The following is an 18,531-nucleotide window of genomic DNA, read 5'->3' on the forward strand; positions in this document are numbered from 1 at the left end:
TTTAGGATGTCACAATAGGAGCATGGGGTTGGGCAAGCCTTTTATCGGGGCCCCTCCAGAAAAAGGCCTCACTCACTCACTCACTCAGGGCGGGGAAGACACCCAGAGGAATGTGAGGGCATGAAGGGGGAGTCCAACCAAACAGGCGGAGCAGGTTTCCAGAGACTTTGGGATGGGAGTGAGTGAATCGTGCATAGGAGGCTATCAGGTCAGGAATTCCAGCTGCTTTCCAGAGGGTAAATCAGCACCATGGTGGATCTGCGGACTCCAGCCACGTGAGTACCCAGGCGAGCTACAGAATCCATAGCACGTGGCTAGGAGGAGGTGGGAGTGTCTCATTGGGGTCAAATGCTGAAGATTTACAGATAGGATGAGGCTCTGGGGAAATAGTTGGAGAGGTGGAATATCCTAGGAGTCAGAAGCGATTTCTTGAGGCCATACTGCCTGGGTTCTCATTCTAGTCCTCCACTCGTTGGCTGTGTGACCTTGGCCAGTTACTTAAATCCTCTGTGTCTCATGTTCCTCATCTAGGATGCTAATAGAGTCTCAATCATAAATTCATTGTGAAGATTAAATAAATGAGAAGGAGAAAAGCAGCCCCCAACATCTGTGAACCCGCCTAACACTAAAAGCAAGGCTTTGGTGTTGTTAGGTGCTGGCCCGGCATTTGTAGGTAGGCTGCAGTGTTTCTTCTGCTGAACATAAATAGTCTCATAAATGAGACCCCTCCAATAAAGGTAGCTTTTTTTCCCCACACACATACAAAAAGAGAGTCACTGTGCAAACCACAAAAAATATCAAACTTCCCCCTCTCCCGACTAATATGAGTGATGCTGCCACTTTGCTAATTACTTCTTTAGCTTCTTTCTATTATTCTCCCTTCTAGATAAGATTCATTAAGATATCCAATCAGAATTACCCTTGCTTCATAATAGCAGCAAATACAGAGCAAGCCCTGCCTCCTTGAACCCTTTCCAAAGTCACCTGACCCTGACTTACATCCTCTAGGTCCCTTTTAACACCTTTTACTGCAATACCCCATGGTTCCCCATAATGTGTAGTCTTCCTCATTGCAATGAGTCAAGCAACCCAGTGTTCAATTATAGATGTGTTCCTGGTGGTCTTTGGCCAGAGGCCATGGACACAAATTAATAAATGGAAGCATGTAGAATAGTTCCTAGCACAGAGTAAGCACCATATCAGTGATGCCATCATAATTACTGGTTAGATTACCAAGGCAGCCTTAGGCACAAGGAGATCTAAGAGGGAAAGCTACAGGACAGAGGCCACGTAGAATAGTAGATTTATAGCAGGAGATTTCAATTTAAGTCCCAACCTACAATTCAAAATAGTAAATAACACTTTATTGTACACGTCAAAAGTGTCAGACACAGAGTGCATGTTTGATGTAGAGGATCTCACTTATTTACTGTGATACCATGGGCAACTTCCTTAACCTCTTACAGCCTCAGTTTCTCCATCTGTACAAAATGGGAAAAATAAAAATACATATAGGTTTGCTGTAAGGTTCCAACAAGAACATAAATGTATTATAGGCCACAAATTTTATTAAAATGTTGCTTAGATAGGCAAAGTCCAGGTGGTAGGCCTAAGGCAGTCCTATTATTTCAACTTGAACCCAAGGTTAACAAAAATGCCCAGAAAGCTAAGTTGATTTAAAGTAAAGTTGCTAAAAAAAATAAAAAATAAAAAAATAAAGTTGCTGAAATTCCTATATTATTATACCTTCTCATAGATGAGGCCTACACTCATTTGAGGTTTAATTTTATTTCTTTAGAAGATGGTGAAAAGACCTCTGTCAGGAACCCCTTCCTTGGCTTCATTTCCATTTCGTTCCTTTCCGGGGAGACCAGGAACAATGAAAAGTTTTTGGCTCCATGTCACTTATTGACACAAGCAAGACACTTGAGACCTGGTTTCTCAAAATGGAAATAAAGCCAATTCGTACCTTATATATTTGTGGTGAGGATCCAATAAAAAGGTGTCCATGCTACCATATTATACGCTACAAAGGGACACTATTATTCCATCTGAAATTGTGTCCCAGAGAGTGGTCTCTCACTTGGGGACTCATTGTCTGCTTTCTGAGGGGTAGGCTATTGGCCAACAACCAAGGTGTTTGCTCATGTGTGTCCATGAATCACCCTTTCTTATTAAGCTATCTACATCAGGCAGGGTGCAGGGAACCCCACATTGGGTTTTGGGAAACAGGTTTCTCTCTTCCCTAACAATCCAAAGGAAAGCAGTCTGGGTTAGTATGGGGCTCTGTGCCACAAGCTACCCCAGGTTTCCGACAACTTGTTTCTCTACCATCCCTAGAGTGTCATCTTCATTTCTGGCTGTGGCTGGGTTACTGTCTTAATCAGATTTCCAGCTTGCAGGGAGGAAATAAAGAGGAGTGCTGCAGAAGGGACATTCATTGTCTTTAAGGAGGTGACCTGGAGGCTCCATGTATCACTTACTCTTAGTCACATTCCACACTTCAAGGAAGGATGAAAAATGTAGTCTCTAGCTGGGTGATCAAGTGACCAGTTTCAATTAGGGAGTTTTATTAATCTAAATTCCAGATCAGGAATAATAGAAGCAAGGAAAGCATCATGGAAATGAATACTGATCAATTATCCATTGGGTTCCTGAGCCTAAGCTTGTATCTGTATTGAATAAATATCTAGATGAAAAGCAGAGTAAACTTAATCAGATGCTTGAATTATCCAATGCCAAAAATCAAATATTTGGAATCATCCCAGTGAATCTTCATATTTCTTAGTTTCTTTCTAGATCTTGGCACTGAGTAGACAGGCTCCTAGCCACGTAAATCACTACATGAACACTCACATGCACCCACACACATATAGGCCTTGTGTGTGTGTTCATATAAATCTATATATATTTACAATATAGATATATGCTTGCACAGATCTTAATTTTGTACTAGAGGAACATAAGTCTTACCTAGTTACCTTCCTCTTTTTGGTGGGATCATGGCATTGTTGAAAAAAGTAAATTCTGGGGCACCTGGGTGGCTCAGTGGGTTAAGCATCTGACTTCAGCTCAGGTCATGATCCCAGGGTCCTGGGCTCCAGCCCCATGTCAGGCCCCCTGTTCAGTGGAGAGCCTGCTTCTCCCTCTCCTTCTGCCCTCCTCCCTGCTTGTGCTCTCTCTCACTTTCTATCTCTCATTTGCTTTCTCTCTCTCAAATAAATAAATATAATCTTAAAAAAAAAAAAGGTAAATTCTTTGAAGCCAGAGGTCTAGGTTTAAATGCAGCCTGTGTCATTGATACACATCGAAACTCTGCATGAGTTACTCCATTTTCTTGACTTCTGTTCCACATTTGTAAAACGAGTATCATAGAATCTGCCTCAAAATACTATTTTGAACCTAAATACAATGCCATACTTATTTGCCTTACTAATACTGCAGGTATAGTGGGTACACAATCAATATTAACTGTTACTTTATTATGAAGCAAGTGAGCACCAGCACAAGTTAAAGGCAGGGCAAGAATTTCCATCCTCATTCTTAATATGAAGAATAATCCTTTCATTTTTTTCTTTCCTTTTATTTTTTTTGAACAATCCTTTCTAAACCTGTACTGCTCTCAGCTATACTTATTTAAAAAAAGAAAATTTGTTAAGATAATTTCTCAAAATAAATTATTTATGGAAGCATAACATAGATATCGAAAAGTACATAAGTCATAAGCATATAGCTCACTGATTTTTCCTAATGGGATCCTGCCCATGCCATAAGCACTCAGATCAAGAATCAGAACATTACCAGCACCCCAGAAGTCCCTTCATTACCCTCTCTGAGAATAACTACTATATTTTATTATAAATGAATTTTTTACCTTTGTATACTTTATAGAAATAGGATCACATATAGATATTCCTACATCTCACTTTTTTCACCCTATGGAATGATTGAGAGATTCATCCATATTGTTGCTTGTAGTTGTGGCTTTGCTTCATCGCTCTTTGCTGTATAGTGTTTCAGTGAATATATTACAATTTATTGATCTAGTCTACTGTTGATGGACATTTGGGTGGTTTCTGGATTTTGACTATTTTCAATAATGCTGCTAAAAACATTCTTGTAGTTGTCTTTGGTGAATACATTTCTCTTGAGTACGTATCTGTGACTGGAATTTCTCAGTGTTAAGATTTGTACATGTTTACCATTTGTAAACATGCAGAAAGTAGTGGAAGTATTCCTTATTTTTAAAATAAGATTTATTTATTTAAGATAGAGAAAGGGAGAGTGTGAACACAGCGGGGAGGGGCAGAGGGAAAGAGAGTCTCAAGCAGACTCTGTGTTGAGCATAGAACCTGATGTGGGGCTTGCTTGATCTCATGACCCTGAGATCATGATCAGAGCCGAAACAAGGAGTCAGATGCTCAACTGACTGTGCCACCCGGATGCCTCAGTATTCCTTATTTTTAATTGATAGAACCTTGAGAAGCTTTGATAGTCCTACATGCTTCCAATCTCTCTTAGTGGACCTATACGTCCTGGAATCCAGGGATATACTCTTACTCTTTAGGTAAGGAATCAAAAGCTTCCAGATAACCTAGTGTATTAGTTATCTACTGCTATACAACACATCCCCTCCAAACATAGTGGCCTAAAATAGAAGTACATATACATATTTACTACCTCTCACAATTTTTTAAGTGAGGAATCGAGGTGTAACTTGGCTGGTGGTTGAAAGTTAAAGTCCAATCAGATTGAATCAGATGTTGGTCTGGGCTGCAGTCACCTGAAGAGTTAATCACAGGATTCACTTTCAGGGTGGTTCTCTCTTATAACTGACAAATTGGTGCTGGCTGTTGGCAGGAAGCCTCAGGTTTTCCCCACATGAGTCTATCCAGAAGGCTGCCTGAGTATCCTGACAATAGGGTCGCTGGCCTCCTCCAGTGTGAGCAACCCAAGAGCCCAAGGTAGAAGCAGCAATGTTTTTTATGACCTCACCTTGGACATCACACACTTTCTCAATATTTTATTGATCATCCTAGTTGTCCTTATTCAATAGGAAAGGGCTCTACATATAGTCATGAATATCAGAAAGTGAGGATCATTGGGGCCATTTTAGAGATTGGCCACCACACCAATAAGCCCTTCCTACCAGCAGATAAAGACTTCCCTGAGATCATTGGATCCCCAAGTGATTAGCACAGGGAACAGGTAAATCTTGATGGACAAGGAAAGGAAAAGAGAGAATACACAGAGCACGTAAGTTCAGGGAGAAAGGTAGGCCTGAACATGCCACCAAGAGGGAGTTTGTTGTAGCATTTTGAGTATCTGAGTAGGAGTAAAGGAAAATGTATTTGGGGCACAGTGTTTGGAAGACTATATGTAGCAGCCCAGGAAAATTTTCCTTTGTTTACTAATTAGATCATGTTTTTGGACCATGAAGACTCACTTCAGGCATTGTTTACCTGAAAGTAATAGTCAAATTGAGTATTCTCAGATTTTCTCACAGGTTATTCAATTTACCATCCATCCATCCATCTGTCTATCTCTTATTAAGCATCTAGCAAATGCCAGGTCTATTCTAGAGGCTGATGGGGAATGTAGAAATGAGCAAATACACAAACCTGATATAGGGAATGGGGGAGAGAGAACTAATATCTATTGTGCACCTACTGTATTCCTGTACTTCACATTTATCTTTTTAAGTAATTCTCATAACTACTCCAGATATTGGGCATAATGATTCCCACTTGGCAGATGAATAAACAGACTTGAGAGTTCATTTATTCACTCAGAGTTGGAGCTGAAAATTGGTGAAGCTGAGCGCTCTGCAGATAACAATGGTACAAAGTAGAAAGTGATTAAATGCCAAAAAAGTAAAAAAAAAAATCTGCATGTAGTCCAACGGCAGCTCAGAGAATAGAGTGAGTTCTTTGGCTTGGGGAAGTAAAAGAATGCTTTATGGATCCAGCATTTCAGCTGGATCTGGATAGATGAATAGGAGGTAATGGGAAAAGGCCATATGTCAGGAGTAAAGAATATCAAAAACAAAGGCATGAAGGTAGGAATGGATATTAATAATGATCATACACATGGAGGCATCCACATATAATGTAGTTAGACAAGTGTGCATGAAAGAAAGAACTGGTTGGTAGAAGTGAACAAAATGGGTTTGGGCTACACAGACAGCAGACAGATACCAAACCTCACTATTCTATAATATGACAGGAAGACAGAAGGCTAGATCATCATTATACACCTGAATGGGAATTCCTTTCAGACTTCTTGGATAACATTTTCTTTCAGATTATTATTAATTAAATTATGATTGTACCTTCACACTCAGCAACAACAATAAGACTGACAAATTACATAAGATTATTCAAATTAGGGATCCCTGGGTGGCGCAGCAGCTTAGCGCCTGCCTTTGGCCCAGGGCGCGATCCTGGAGACCTGGGATCGAATCCCACGTCAGGCTCCTGGTGCATGGAGCCTGCTTCTCCCTCTGCCTGTGTCTCTGCCTCTCTCTCTCTCTCTGTGTGACTATCATAAATAAATAAAAATTAAAAAAAAAACCCTCCAATTAAGAGACAAATCTTCCTTTAAAAAAAGATTATTCAAATTATTAAATAAAAATGAGAAATGCCATTGATCGGTAACATGGGCAGTAAATGAACTGATGGTGAGGTCCGTTGCTAGTTAAGGAAGGGAGGAAACCTATGGGAAAATACAGCAGGCTCTAAGGCTATTGATTCCCTGAAAAATTCAAGAATCTCAGAATGAGGAGTGGCCTGAAGGATTATTTCCTTTAACTTTGCAGTTTACATAGGAGAAAACTGAGATCAGAAAGTAGGAGGGACTTGTTCTCTTAGAGCAGAGCTCCTTCTAATACATCTCAGCTTTTTTTTTTTCTTTTAAGATTTTATTTATTTATTCATGAGAGACACAGAGAGAAAAAGAGAGGCAGAGACACAGGCAGAAGGAGAAGCAGGCTCCATGCAGGGAGCCTGATGTGGGACTCGATCCCAGATCTCCAGGATCACGCCCTGGGCCAAAGGCAGACGCTAAACCACCAAGCCACTGGGGCTGCCCACATCTCAGCTTTATGAGAAGAACGGTACAATCCCTGATACTAGGAAGGTTAAGAGTATGAAGGTTGTTATGAAAATCACTAGTTGTAAAATATGTCTGTTGGGAGTTGAATTGTGTCTTCCTCAAATCCATAATTTGAGATCCTAACTTTCAAGAAGACATGGTCTTATTTGGAAGTAAGGTGGGTGCAGATAAAATTAATTAAGATAAAAAAAAATTAATTAAGATAAGGTCATGTTGAAGTACAGTGGGCCCTGAATACAACGTGACTGGTGTCCTTATTAAAAGAGGAAATTTAAATATGCACATAGGGAGAGTGCTATGTGAACATGAAGGAAGAGATTGGAGCAATATGTCTATAGGACAAGAAATAGTGAAAATTGCCAGGAAGCCACTAGAATCTAAAAAGGAGGCATGAAACAGTCTCCCTAACAGCCCTCAGAAGGAACCAACCCTGTGACGCCTTGACTGTATACTTCTAGCCTCCAGAACTGTAAGACTATACATTCCTGTTGTTTAAGCTACCTAGTGTGTGTTACTTTTTATGACAGCCTTAGGAAACTGATACAATCACTAAAAGAAAAAAAAAAAAAAAAAAAAAAAAAAAAAGAAAAAAAAAAAAAAAAAAAAAGAGAAAAAAAAAAAAAAGAGAAAAAAAAAAAAAAAAAAAGAGAAAAAAAAAAAAATCACTAAAAGAAAGAAAGGTTATACGGAAACCACAGGAAGTAGGCAATGTGAAGGAGGAGCAGTGGATTAATGAAATAACAAAGCCATTCATTAATCCATTCAAATGCGGAGTATGCATGAGGCAACTCACTTGGCCCTAGAGCTGATAAATGAAGAAGTAGAATATAACTCTTTGCCTTGAGAAGTTGAAAGTGTGGTCTGGTGAAGTTCACAACAGAAGTAAATGTTACGGGGACCCAAAGGATTTGGATGCAGAATGTAACATCTGAGCCAAGTTTTGAGGGATGAGTATGTTTGCTTGCTGGTTGCTAAATGGAGTTGATTATTTCTGCCACTGGAAAGAGCTTCCTAAAGTCTCCATCCTGGTCCTCATAGCCATCAAAGAGACAACATCACAGACTTGCTAAATTTCTCCAATCCAGCATTTCAGACAAACAGCCTCAACAACCCAGGCCAGTTATCTCAATTTCCTGCCCTAGTTGGCCTGCCATTCGTAGGAAAAACAGGAACAGAGATGCTGACCTCTGGCTGCTTGGCCCAAATCCCCTTAGAGCTTCAGGCTCCTGTAAGAACTGGCTTCAAAGACTCACCCCAGTGGGGGGTCTTCCTATCCTGGCTACCCAGACCTCTCTACAGTGCTGAAAAGTCAGATTGTGTTATTTATGTATAAAAACAACAACAAAAATAACCTTTTCTTTCCAAATATTCCATGCATAGGAAGCCAAGCCTTCAGCAGATCATTGCTATGTTGACATTTTGAAGAACTATGCTTCCAGGCTCTGGAACAGGAGCCAGGTCTGCTGGCTTTGGTCTTGAGATGTCTTGGCTGTCTCATATTAAGGACCCCCAGGCTCCCAAACTTGAGCTCTCAGCAGCCAGTGCTCTGAGTAATGCTGGTAGGAAACACAGCAAAGAACAGAGCCAATTGCAGCTGGAGTTACATCTGCCTCTGTGGAATGATGTCAAGTGTGTTAGGGGGAAGAAAAGGGGCATCTCTAAACTGTAATTGTTTTCCTACTGGTCAGTCATGCTCCCTGAAATTCCACTAAGATGATGGACCTTTAGGTCCATGAGCAAGAACAATGGGACAGGAGAGGGTCTGCACACAAACCAGCAGTCTTTGCTTGGTTGGTTACATTGAAAAGCCTTTAAGCAGGGCATGCATGGTCAGTTGCCCTAGGCCCCAGGGTTTCCCTAGAGTATTGCATCAAGTCTCATTTCAGTGGTTGAAACCTGCCTGGCTCCTTCAAACATTTGTTTTTGAAACCCCTGCTCAACTCATCCATACATAAGGTTTTGACTACCACCTGGATGGAAATATTTTAAAATTTCCACCTCCAGTTCATATCTTTCTCTTCAGGCTCTGAACCTTCTAACTACCTGTCCCTGCACACATGATACCCAACTAATTCATCATCTTTACTCACAAAACTATCCTCCTCCAGGGTTCTCTTTACCCTATTTCCCAAGTCAGAAAATTGGAAAGCATCCTTGACCATTCCCTTCCTAGCATATGAAATCAATAACTAAGATTTACTAACTTTACTTCCTAAAAGTTTCTTCTAACTGTTCTTCCTCCCGTGCTTTCTGATAAATTCTCTAATTCAGGACTACATCATCTTTTGTTTAGACGACTAGAGCAGCTTCCAAGAGGGTCTCCTTATTATCAGCTCATCCCCACCCAGTTCATTCTCTACTTAGCAGCTGAGGTATCTTTAAAAAGTATAAATATGCACTCAAAAAGCTCCTACTACAAGAAAACTACCTTAACATAATAAGGACCATATGTGAAAAACTTATAGCTAATAGCATATACAGTGGTCAAAGATCAAAAGTTTTCCTCTGTGATCAGGACAAGCATGCCTGCTTTAGACTGCTTTCTATTCAACATAACACTGGAAGTCCTAACCAGAGTAATTAGGCAAGAAAAGGAAATAAAAGATATCCAAATTAGAAAGGCAGATGTAAAATTATCTCTGTTTGCAGATGATATAATTTTATATGGAGAAAATCCTAAAGATAAAAAAAAAACCCTATTAAAGCTAGTAAACAACTCAACAAAGTTGCAAAATACGAAATCAACATGCAAAATATCAGTTGCTCTTCTGTACTTTAAAAATGAACAATCTGAAAAGAAATTAAGATGATAATAGCATCAGAAAGAATAAAATACTTAGGAATAAACTAAATCAAGACAGCAAAAGAATTGCACACCAAAAACTTCAAAATATTGGTGAAAGAAGTTAAAGGAGACACAGATAATGGAAAGAAACCTTGTGTTAATGGAAGGGAAGACTTATTATTGCTAAGATGTCAATGCTACCAAAAGCCATCTACAGATTTAATGCATTTCTTATTAAAATTCCAGTGATAGAAATGGAACAACCTATTCTAAAATTCATAGGAAGTCTCAAGGGACCTGGAATAGCCAAAACAAACTTGAAAAAAAAAAAAAAAAAAGAACCAAACTAGAGATCTCACACTTTCTGATTTTAAAACATTGCAATGCTATGGTAATCAAAACAATGAGGTACTGGCAGAAAGATAGACATATAGATCAATGGAACATTGATATGGTAATAACCCCTCACATATATGGCAAATGATTTTCAAGAAGAGTGCCAAGACCATTCAATGGGGAAAAGGACAGTTTTTTCAACAAATGGTGTTTAGAAAATTGGATATCTATCCAAAAAAAAAAAAAAAAAAGTTGGATACTTAACCTTACCTCATATGCAAAAATGAACTCAAAATGGATCAAAGATCTAACTGTAACAGCTAAAACTATAAAACTCTTAGAAGTATATATATAGGGATCCCTGGGTGGCGCAGCGGTTTGGCGCCTGCCTTTGGCCCAGGGCGCGAGCCTGGAGACCCAGGATCGAATCCCACGTCAGGCTCCCGGTGCATGGAGCATGCTTCTCCCTCTGCCTATGTCTGTGCCTCTCTCTCTCTCTCTCTCTGTATGACTATCATAAATAAAATAAAAAAAAAGACTTAAAAAAAAAGAAGTATATGTATATATATATACACATACACATATGTATATATGCATATGTATACAGTATATACATAATGTATATATATAAGTAAATATATATATATAAATTTACTTTGGTATCCTCACATTTATTGACAAACTTTACAGAAATTCTGTTATACAAAAGAGGAAACTGAGACCAGAAAAAATAAGAAATTTGCTTAAGATCAACTAGGTCTTAATTGGATCCTGAGCAGAATGTGATTCTTAAGGTAAGACCTCTGGCCAACTCAAAGTAAAACCTTATAAAAGAATGCAGCTTTTAAAACCAGAAAGAACATTGACTAAAGCCAAAAAATTGGATGTTTTTAAACCTTTCTGTTGACTCAAGTTCGTCGTCATTAACATGGAGATAATAATATCTGACCTTTTGCAAGTCACAGTAAGAGGAGGTGGGGACAAGGAAGAGAGACCCATGACTTAGCCCTTCAGGCCCTCTGGAGCTGGAGAAATTCACAGCAGAGTCTGAAGAAGAGCTATGTGGGGAGATGATACCTACCCTGGAAATGAGAGGCGATGGAAATAGAAATGAAGGAGGGAAGGAAAATTAAAATGAAGGTGAACTCTGTTTTAAAAAAAAAAAAAGTGGTATGAGAAAAGATTTTGGAAACTTGTCTCATCTATCAATGAGAAAGGAATGAGAAATATGTATATCATGTCAATTACCCTAAAAAAAAAAAATTCTGAGTGATTTCCAAAGGCAGTGTGACATAGCAGAGAGAGTACTGTGAACTCCAGCTTTGGTTTCACAACTTCCTACCTTTGGCAACATTTGGACATATCATGGAAGTGCTTCATCTTCCAGGTCCCTCTCTCTAAAACAGCAACATTAATACCTACCTGACCTCCTGGGAAGAATAAAGTGAGGAAGAGAGGTATATATTATTCGAAAAGTTACAATGCCATTTGGGTCCAGGTTAAAAATCACTTTTCCTGGCCATACGACCCACACACCATTTCACTATTCTGAACCTGTTTACTCATCTGTAAAAGACTTAAAAATAGAATCCACCACAGATTGTTAAAAAGATTAAATGAAACAGTGGAAGTAAATGCTTAGCATGGCGTCTGGCGCATATTAAGGACTAAATAAATGGCTGTGTTTGTAGTAGATACCAGCAACAACAGCAGAAGACACATTTCTTTATTGCTGGGAAAGAAAAAAAGGTAAGATCTATTGGGAATTCTAGGAAAAGAATTCATGACAATTTTTTAAAAATCCAGCTTGCTTGGTCTTCTTAATTTCTCCTTACTCTGATCAACAGCAAGAGAATGGCATGCTAGAGGTGATGTGTGTGTATCTGTGAATTTTTTTTTTTTTTTGACTCTGCAAGGTTAGAAGCTTCTTGTCTCCTATGATTGAACACCCCCAAGACATTGGATCATTTCCTGAACTTCATTTATTTAATAACTAATCTTTTATTGCCTTCCGTCCTTTAAAACTGGCTGGCCAGTCTCATTCCCACCCCCACCCTACAAGGTCTCACCTCTTTAATCATTTGGATAATGCTGAGACACACTACAAACCATCTTAATAGAGGGCTGATAAGTGAAGGCCATTTTTCCTCCCGTCTGCTTCTCCACCCAGCAGTATTTCGGATGATTTTCAATAATCCCAGAAAATCACTCATGTAGTTCCCCCCACAGTCACCTAGTTAATATCTCCAGTCAACAGGTTTCTTTTGGCTCTTTTTTCTGGGAAAACTGGCTACAAAGGCCCCAGAACTCCAGAGGAATGAGTCTGTACCTGAAATTTGTACAAACTAAGCGTAATTGCAAGAGTAACATTTTCCCAAGCTAATAAGAATAGCTACCACCTCTGAGCCATAATTGTGTGCCAGGCACTGTGCCAACAACTGTATCTGTATTATCATGCTTAATTCTCATAAAACCCACTAAGGAATCTTCTCATGTCCATTTTATGGATGGAGAAACATAGTCTGGGACACTGGTGCTCAAAGTGTGGTCCTCCAAGTAACAGCACTGGAACATGTTAGCATTGGAAATTCTCCAGCTCTACCGCAAAACTAGTGATAAGAATCTCTGGGGGTAAGTGATGTTCAGGAACCTATGTTTTAACAAACTCCTATGCTAGTTCTGCTACAGACTAAACATTTGAAAAGCACTGGAGTACAAAAGGTACATAACCTGCCAAATTCACGGACCTAATAAGTAGCAGAGAGAAACTTAGAAATCAAAGTCTAGCGGACTGCTAACCAAGTCAGAAAGGCTCTAGAATGAGATAGCCCACAAAGTTTTAAGATTTCGAGTAAAATTGCCTGTACAATATAGACATCTATTATTTCATATAATAGATGTGCAGAAGTATTTCTATTTTGGGATTGATTTAATTGAGCATTTCAGGATGCCTGGGTGGCTCAGCGATTGAGTGTCTGCCTTTGGCTCAGGGTGTGATCCCAGGATCTGGGATCAAGTCCCACATTGGGCTCCCTGCATGGAGCCTGCTTCTCCCTCTGCCTAGGTCTCTGCTTCTCTCTGTGTGTGTGTGTCTCTTATGAATAAATAAATAAAATCTTTAAAACAAATATTGAGCATTTCAATGGCTTTATGGTTCCAGCTCAAAGGCATCTCTCTCATTCTCCCAGCTTTCTCTTCATGGACATAAGAGGGCTGCAGCAATTCTGGGCATTACATCTTGTCTCTCAATGCCCAGGTGTCTGAAGTGGTGGTGGAAGAAAAGGCTCCATCTCTTCTTCCATGTCTTTTTATGAACAATACTTTTTTTCCCAAGAGGTACTTTCCCAAATACACCTCCTCTCATGCATTACTGCTCAGCATTTCATCACATGCTCATTCCTAAACCAATCACTGGGAAGAAAAATGAAATAATATGATTGAAGAAGACTAATTAAGATTCCCTCACTTGGGACACCTGGGTGGCACAGTTGGTTAAGCATCCAACTTGGTTTTGGCTCAGGTTGTGATCTCAGGATCTTGAGATCAAGCCTGGAATCTGGTTCTGCCCCCAGTGCAGTGTCTACTTGAGATTCTCTCTTCCTCTTTCTCTGTCCCTCCCACTCATGCTCTCTCTCTCTCAAATAAATAAATCTTAAAAAAAAAAAAAAAAGGATTCACCTCACTTGAAGCACATGTATGCCTACATGAACACAGTGGTTGGAAGTTCTAGGTCAGAACAATGGGGAGAAATTACAAAATGATGAGAAATAAGTTTAGATTCACAGGGTAACATCAGATGATAGGAATCCAGATAGAAAAATTGAGAGTTTATGCCATAGGAAATAGATAGCCTATAAATTTTTGAGTTGGGGAGACAAACATATAAGGACATACATGCAAAGAGTCTGCTGATAATGTGGAGGGTAGATGGGTGTAAGACTCAGGAGAGGGAATGAGGAGGGGTCTGGGAGGACCAGATATTGGTATAGCTTGGTAGAATTTGCCAAGGCCCTAGTCTAGGTAGGTGGCAATGGCTATGAAGGTAGGGAATGGACAAAGTCATTTGGAAGGAAAATGGGCCAGAATGGGTGACTGATTGGCTATGAGAAGACAAAGAAGGGGATGAGTCAAGGGTTACAGGCTGGCTTCATGTCTGTGACCAGTTGTTCTTCTGCCTTCATGAAGCCATGATGGAAAGAAAAGTGCTGACTTGCTGACTCCTGCAAAAGGAATTTAGGCAAGTTAAAGAAACACTGTCAGAGGTACCATGGGTTATTTAGGGGTATATGCTTAAATTCTCAAATTCAAAGCTTCGTTTTGTGAATAATAGTAATACTAATAGTGCCATTTATTGCCAGTCTGATATGTCTTACTGTTTTAGTTATTTAAATTTATTTTTATTATAGAAAATTTCAAAATAAAATTTATTTTATTGTAGAAAATGTGTCCTTACAAAAATAGGGAAAATCATGTAATCAACTCACATGCACCTGTCAATCAGCTTCACCATGATCAAATCCTGGCAGGTTGATCCTGTTGCCTGTTTTCTCTCTCAGTCCTCCCCAACATCCCAAGCCCACTGTTATCATTATTTCAAATAACAAGTTCACTAAGACATAACTTGCACACCATATAATTCACCTATTTAAGGTATACAACACAATGGTTTTTAGTATATTCGTAAAACTGTGCAACCATCATCACAATCAATTTTAGGACACAATCAATTTTCACCCCGGAAAGAAACCTCATACTCTTTAGATATCACCACTCTGACCGTGCATCTGCCCACCCCTAGCCCAGAGCAACCACTGCTCTGCTTTGCCTGTTAAAAATTTGCCTGTCGCAGTTATTTCAAATAAATGGCATCATACAATATATAACTTTCTGTGACTGGCTTCTTTTACTTAGCATAATGTTTTTGGGGTTCATCCATGTTGTAGCCTATATCAGTACTTTGTTTCATTTTATTACTCAATTATACTCCACTGTATACACATACTACATTGTCTTTTCATCAGTTGATGGATATTTGGGTTCTACTTTTTAGCTTTTATAAATAGCACCACTATGAACATTTGTGTACAGGAATGTTCACATATGAGTGGACGTATGTTTTCATTTATCTTTGGTATATACTAGGAGAGGCATTTCTGGGTCACATGATAACTCTATAGTTAACCTTTTGAGAAACTTCCAGACTATTTTTCATAGCAGCTGCACGATTTTACATTCCCATCAAGTGTATAAAGATGCCAATTTCTCCACATCTTCCCCAACACTTTTTAAAAAAAATTTATTTATTTATTTATTTATTTATTTATTTATTTATTTATTTATTTATGATACAGAGCAAGAAAAGAACTGTGGGGAGAGGCAGAGGGAGAGGGAGAAGCAGGCTCCCCACTGAGCAGGGAGCCCAATCTCAGGACCCCAGGATCATGACCTGAGCCAAAGGTAGACACTTAACAGACTGAGCCACCCAGGCTCCCCTTCCCTAACACTTTTTATTCATTTTATTTTTTTTCAATTTTTAATTTTTAATGTTTTAAGATTTTCTTAAGGCTTTTATTTTTTTTTAGTGTAGTTTTAGGTTCTCAAAATGGGGAGGAGGATATAATTAATTCCCTGTGCCCTCACACATGCAATGCATCCCAATTATCAATATTCTCTTCCAGAGCAGTGTATTTGTTAAAACTGATGAACCTATTATAGGAGAAAGGAGAGAAAAATGAGTGGGGAAAACTCAGAGAGGGTGACAAAACATGAGAGACTCCTAACTCTGGGAAATGAACAAGGGGTAGTGGAAGGGGAGGTGGGTGGGGGGATGGTGTGACTGGGTGACGGGCACTGAGGGGGGCACCTGATGGGTGAGTATTGGGTGTTATACTATATGTTGGCAAATCGAACTCCAATACAAAAAATTAACAACAACAACAACAACAAAAAACAACTGATGAATCTGCATTGACATATAATAATCCCCCAAAGTTTGTAGTTTACACTAATGTTTATTCTTGATATTGTACATTCTATGCATTTGGACAAACATTGAATGACATATATTCATCACTAGAGTATCATAAAGAGTATTTATACTGTCTTAATGATAATTCTATGTTCTGTTTTGATTTCATTTCCCTGATGGATAAAGATGTTGAGCATTTTTTCATGTGCTTATCAGTCATTTGTATATCGTTTTTAGAAAAATATCTGTTCAAATTGGGTTACTTGTCTTTTTATCATTGAGAGGTAAAAGTTCTTTATATAATCAATATATAAGTCCTTTATCAGATATGTAACTTCTAAATATTTTCTCCCACTCTGCAGGTCATTTTCTCTGGATGATGTCCTTTGAAGCAGAAATGTTTTTAATTCTAATGAAGCCCAAGTTAACCTATTTTTTTTTCTCTTATTGTTTATATTTATGGTGTCATAGTTAAGAAACAGTTGCCTCATTCAAGATCACAAAGGTTTACACCTATGCGTTCTTCTAAGAGTTTTATAGTTTTAGCCCTTACATTTACACGTTTGATCCATTTTGAGCTAGTGTTTATAGATGATTTGATAGGGGTCCTACTTCATTCTTTTGCATGTGGATATCCAGTTGTCCCAGCACGATTTGTTGTAAAGAATGATCAAAAGACGATTGAATTATCTTGGCTCCCCTGTCAAAAATCCGTTGATTATCACTCTAGTCACTCTGAAGCAAATTCCAGACATCATGTCAATTTATCTGTAAATATATCAATATGTATTTCTAAATTTTAATGCCCTGCATTTTATCTATCTCATCACTGATCCTCACAACAACTTTCAAGGTACCATTATCCACATTTATCAGAAAAAGACACTGATGCTTGGAGGGATTGCATGACTTGCCCAAGATCAAGCAGCTACTTATGTAATAGAGCCAGATCCAAAGGCTGTGCTCTTCTATTATACCTCACCCAGTGTGGTCAAAGCACAGTGAAATGTAGTAATAGTGAGGGCAGCTTGACCCAGGTAACGCTTGCCTTCCTTTCCTTAAAGGTATCATTTAGCTTGTTTACTTTCTTCATTGGCACCATTACCATCTCTACTTGCCCTTTATACAGCATTCTATCAATTAGGAAAGGAAGAAAAACAACTCTCTAAAAACCCAGAGACTCTCTCTTTGGAATCCAGAAAATGTGAGGTAGAAAAATCAAAACCCCAAGGTGAGAAGTCTGAATTTGCATCAGTTTGAGAGGTAATGCTGTATTTTGAAGTGAGGAGCAGGTTGAAAAATTGTAACTTTCCAATGGAAAAATGAAATTTTATTTACTTGAAGGAGGGCTTGAATTACCAAATCTTAGCATTGAAAGATACTTCAGTAGTAGTTTGACCTCTTATTTCACTCATGTAGAAATTCAGTCACTTCCCCATGGTCACAGGGCTAGTTAGTGGCAGAAAAGGGACTGAAAAGTAAGTCTTATTCCTGTATTAGGGAACATTGGAATTTCCTACTCCTAGAGCTTATTTGGCATCAAATGCCAGATAACTTGTTTCACCAAAGGTATGTGATAATCTCATGAGACTCTACAAGAATTACAGGAATGAGGAAAAGGGAGAAAAATCACTGAAGAATAGGATTTTTTCCCTTTTTTTTAATAAAGATTTAATTAGGGCAGCCCCAGGGGGAGGGGGGTTCAGGGGTTTAGCACTGCCTTCAGCCCGGGGCATGATCCTGGAGACCCGGGAACGGGACCGAGTCCCACATTGGGCTCCCTGCATGGAGCCTGCTTCTCCCTCTGCCTGTGTCTCTGTCTCTGTGTGTGTGTGTGTGTGTCTCTCATGAATAAATAAATAAAATCTTAAAAAAAAAATTTAATTAATTAATTTATTTAAGATAGAGAAAGTACAAGTGGTGGGGGAGGGGTGGGCAGAAGGGGTAGGAAAGAATCCTCAAGCCGACTTCTTGATGAGCCTGGAGCCAGACAGGGGGCTTGCTCTCATGACCCTGAAATCATGTTCTGTGCCAAACCAGGAGTCAGATGTGTAATCGACAGAGCCATCCAGGCACTCCGAAAATTGGGATTTTTCTGAACCTGCCCATGGGGTACAGAAATTTTCAAAGATCTATAAGGCAACAAGCAATCCAGCTTCTGAGTCAGAGGGAAGAGATATGATCCAGGATTGGAGAATGACGCATTCTGTCATTTTTTTTAATAAGGCAAAGAAAGACAGAGTTGAACTCAGATTCACCTGCAATGTACTGCCTAGAACTCCACAGAAACACTGTAGAGAGAAGACGCATCTAAAATAACTGGGGTGAG

At 39.1% G+C, this 18,531-nt stretch overlaps 1 long non-coding RNA gene across 1 annotated transcript; it reads left to right on the forward strand.

Annotated features, from left to right (window-relative positions):
* Positions 1-27: 27 nt before the first annotated feature.
* Positions 28-16,634, forward strand: LOC125755133 (uncharacterized). The gene is made up of 3 exons (XR_007410829.1): positions 28-275; positions 15,586-15,691; positions 16,565-16,634. It is a non-coding gene; the product is annotated as an uncharacterized LOC125755133 (long non-coding RNA).
* The last annotated feature ends 1,897 nt before the right edge of the window (positions 16,635-18,531 follow it).

The sequence above is a fragment of the Canis lupus genome, chromosome 5 (genome assembly GCF_003254725.2).
Source record: "Canis lupus dingo isolate Sandy chromosome 5, ASM325472v2, whole genome shotgun sequence".
Classification (NCBI taxonomy): Eukaryota; Metazoa; Chordata; class Mammalia; order Carnivora; family Canidae; genus Canis; species Canis lupus.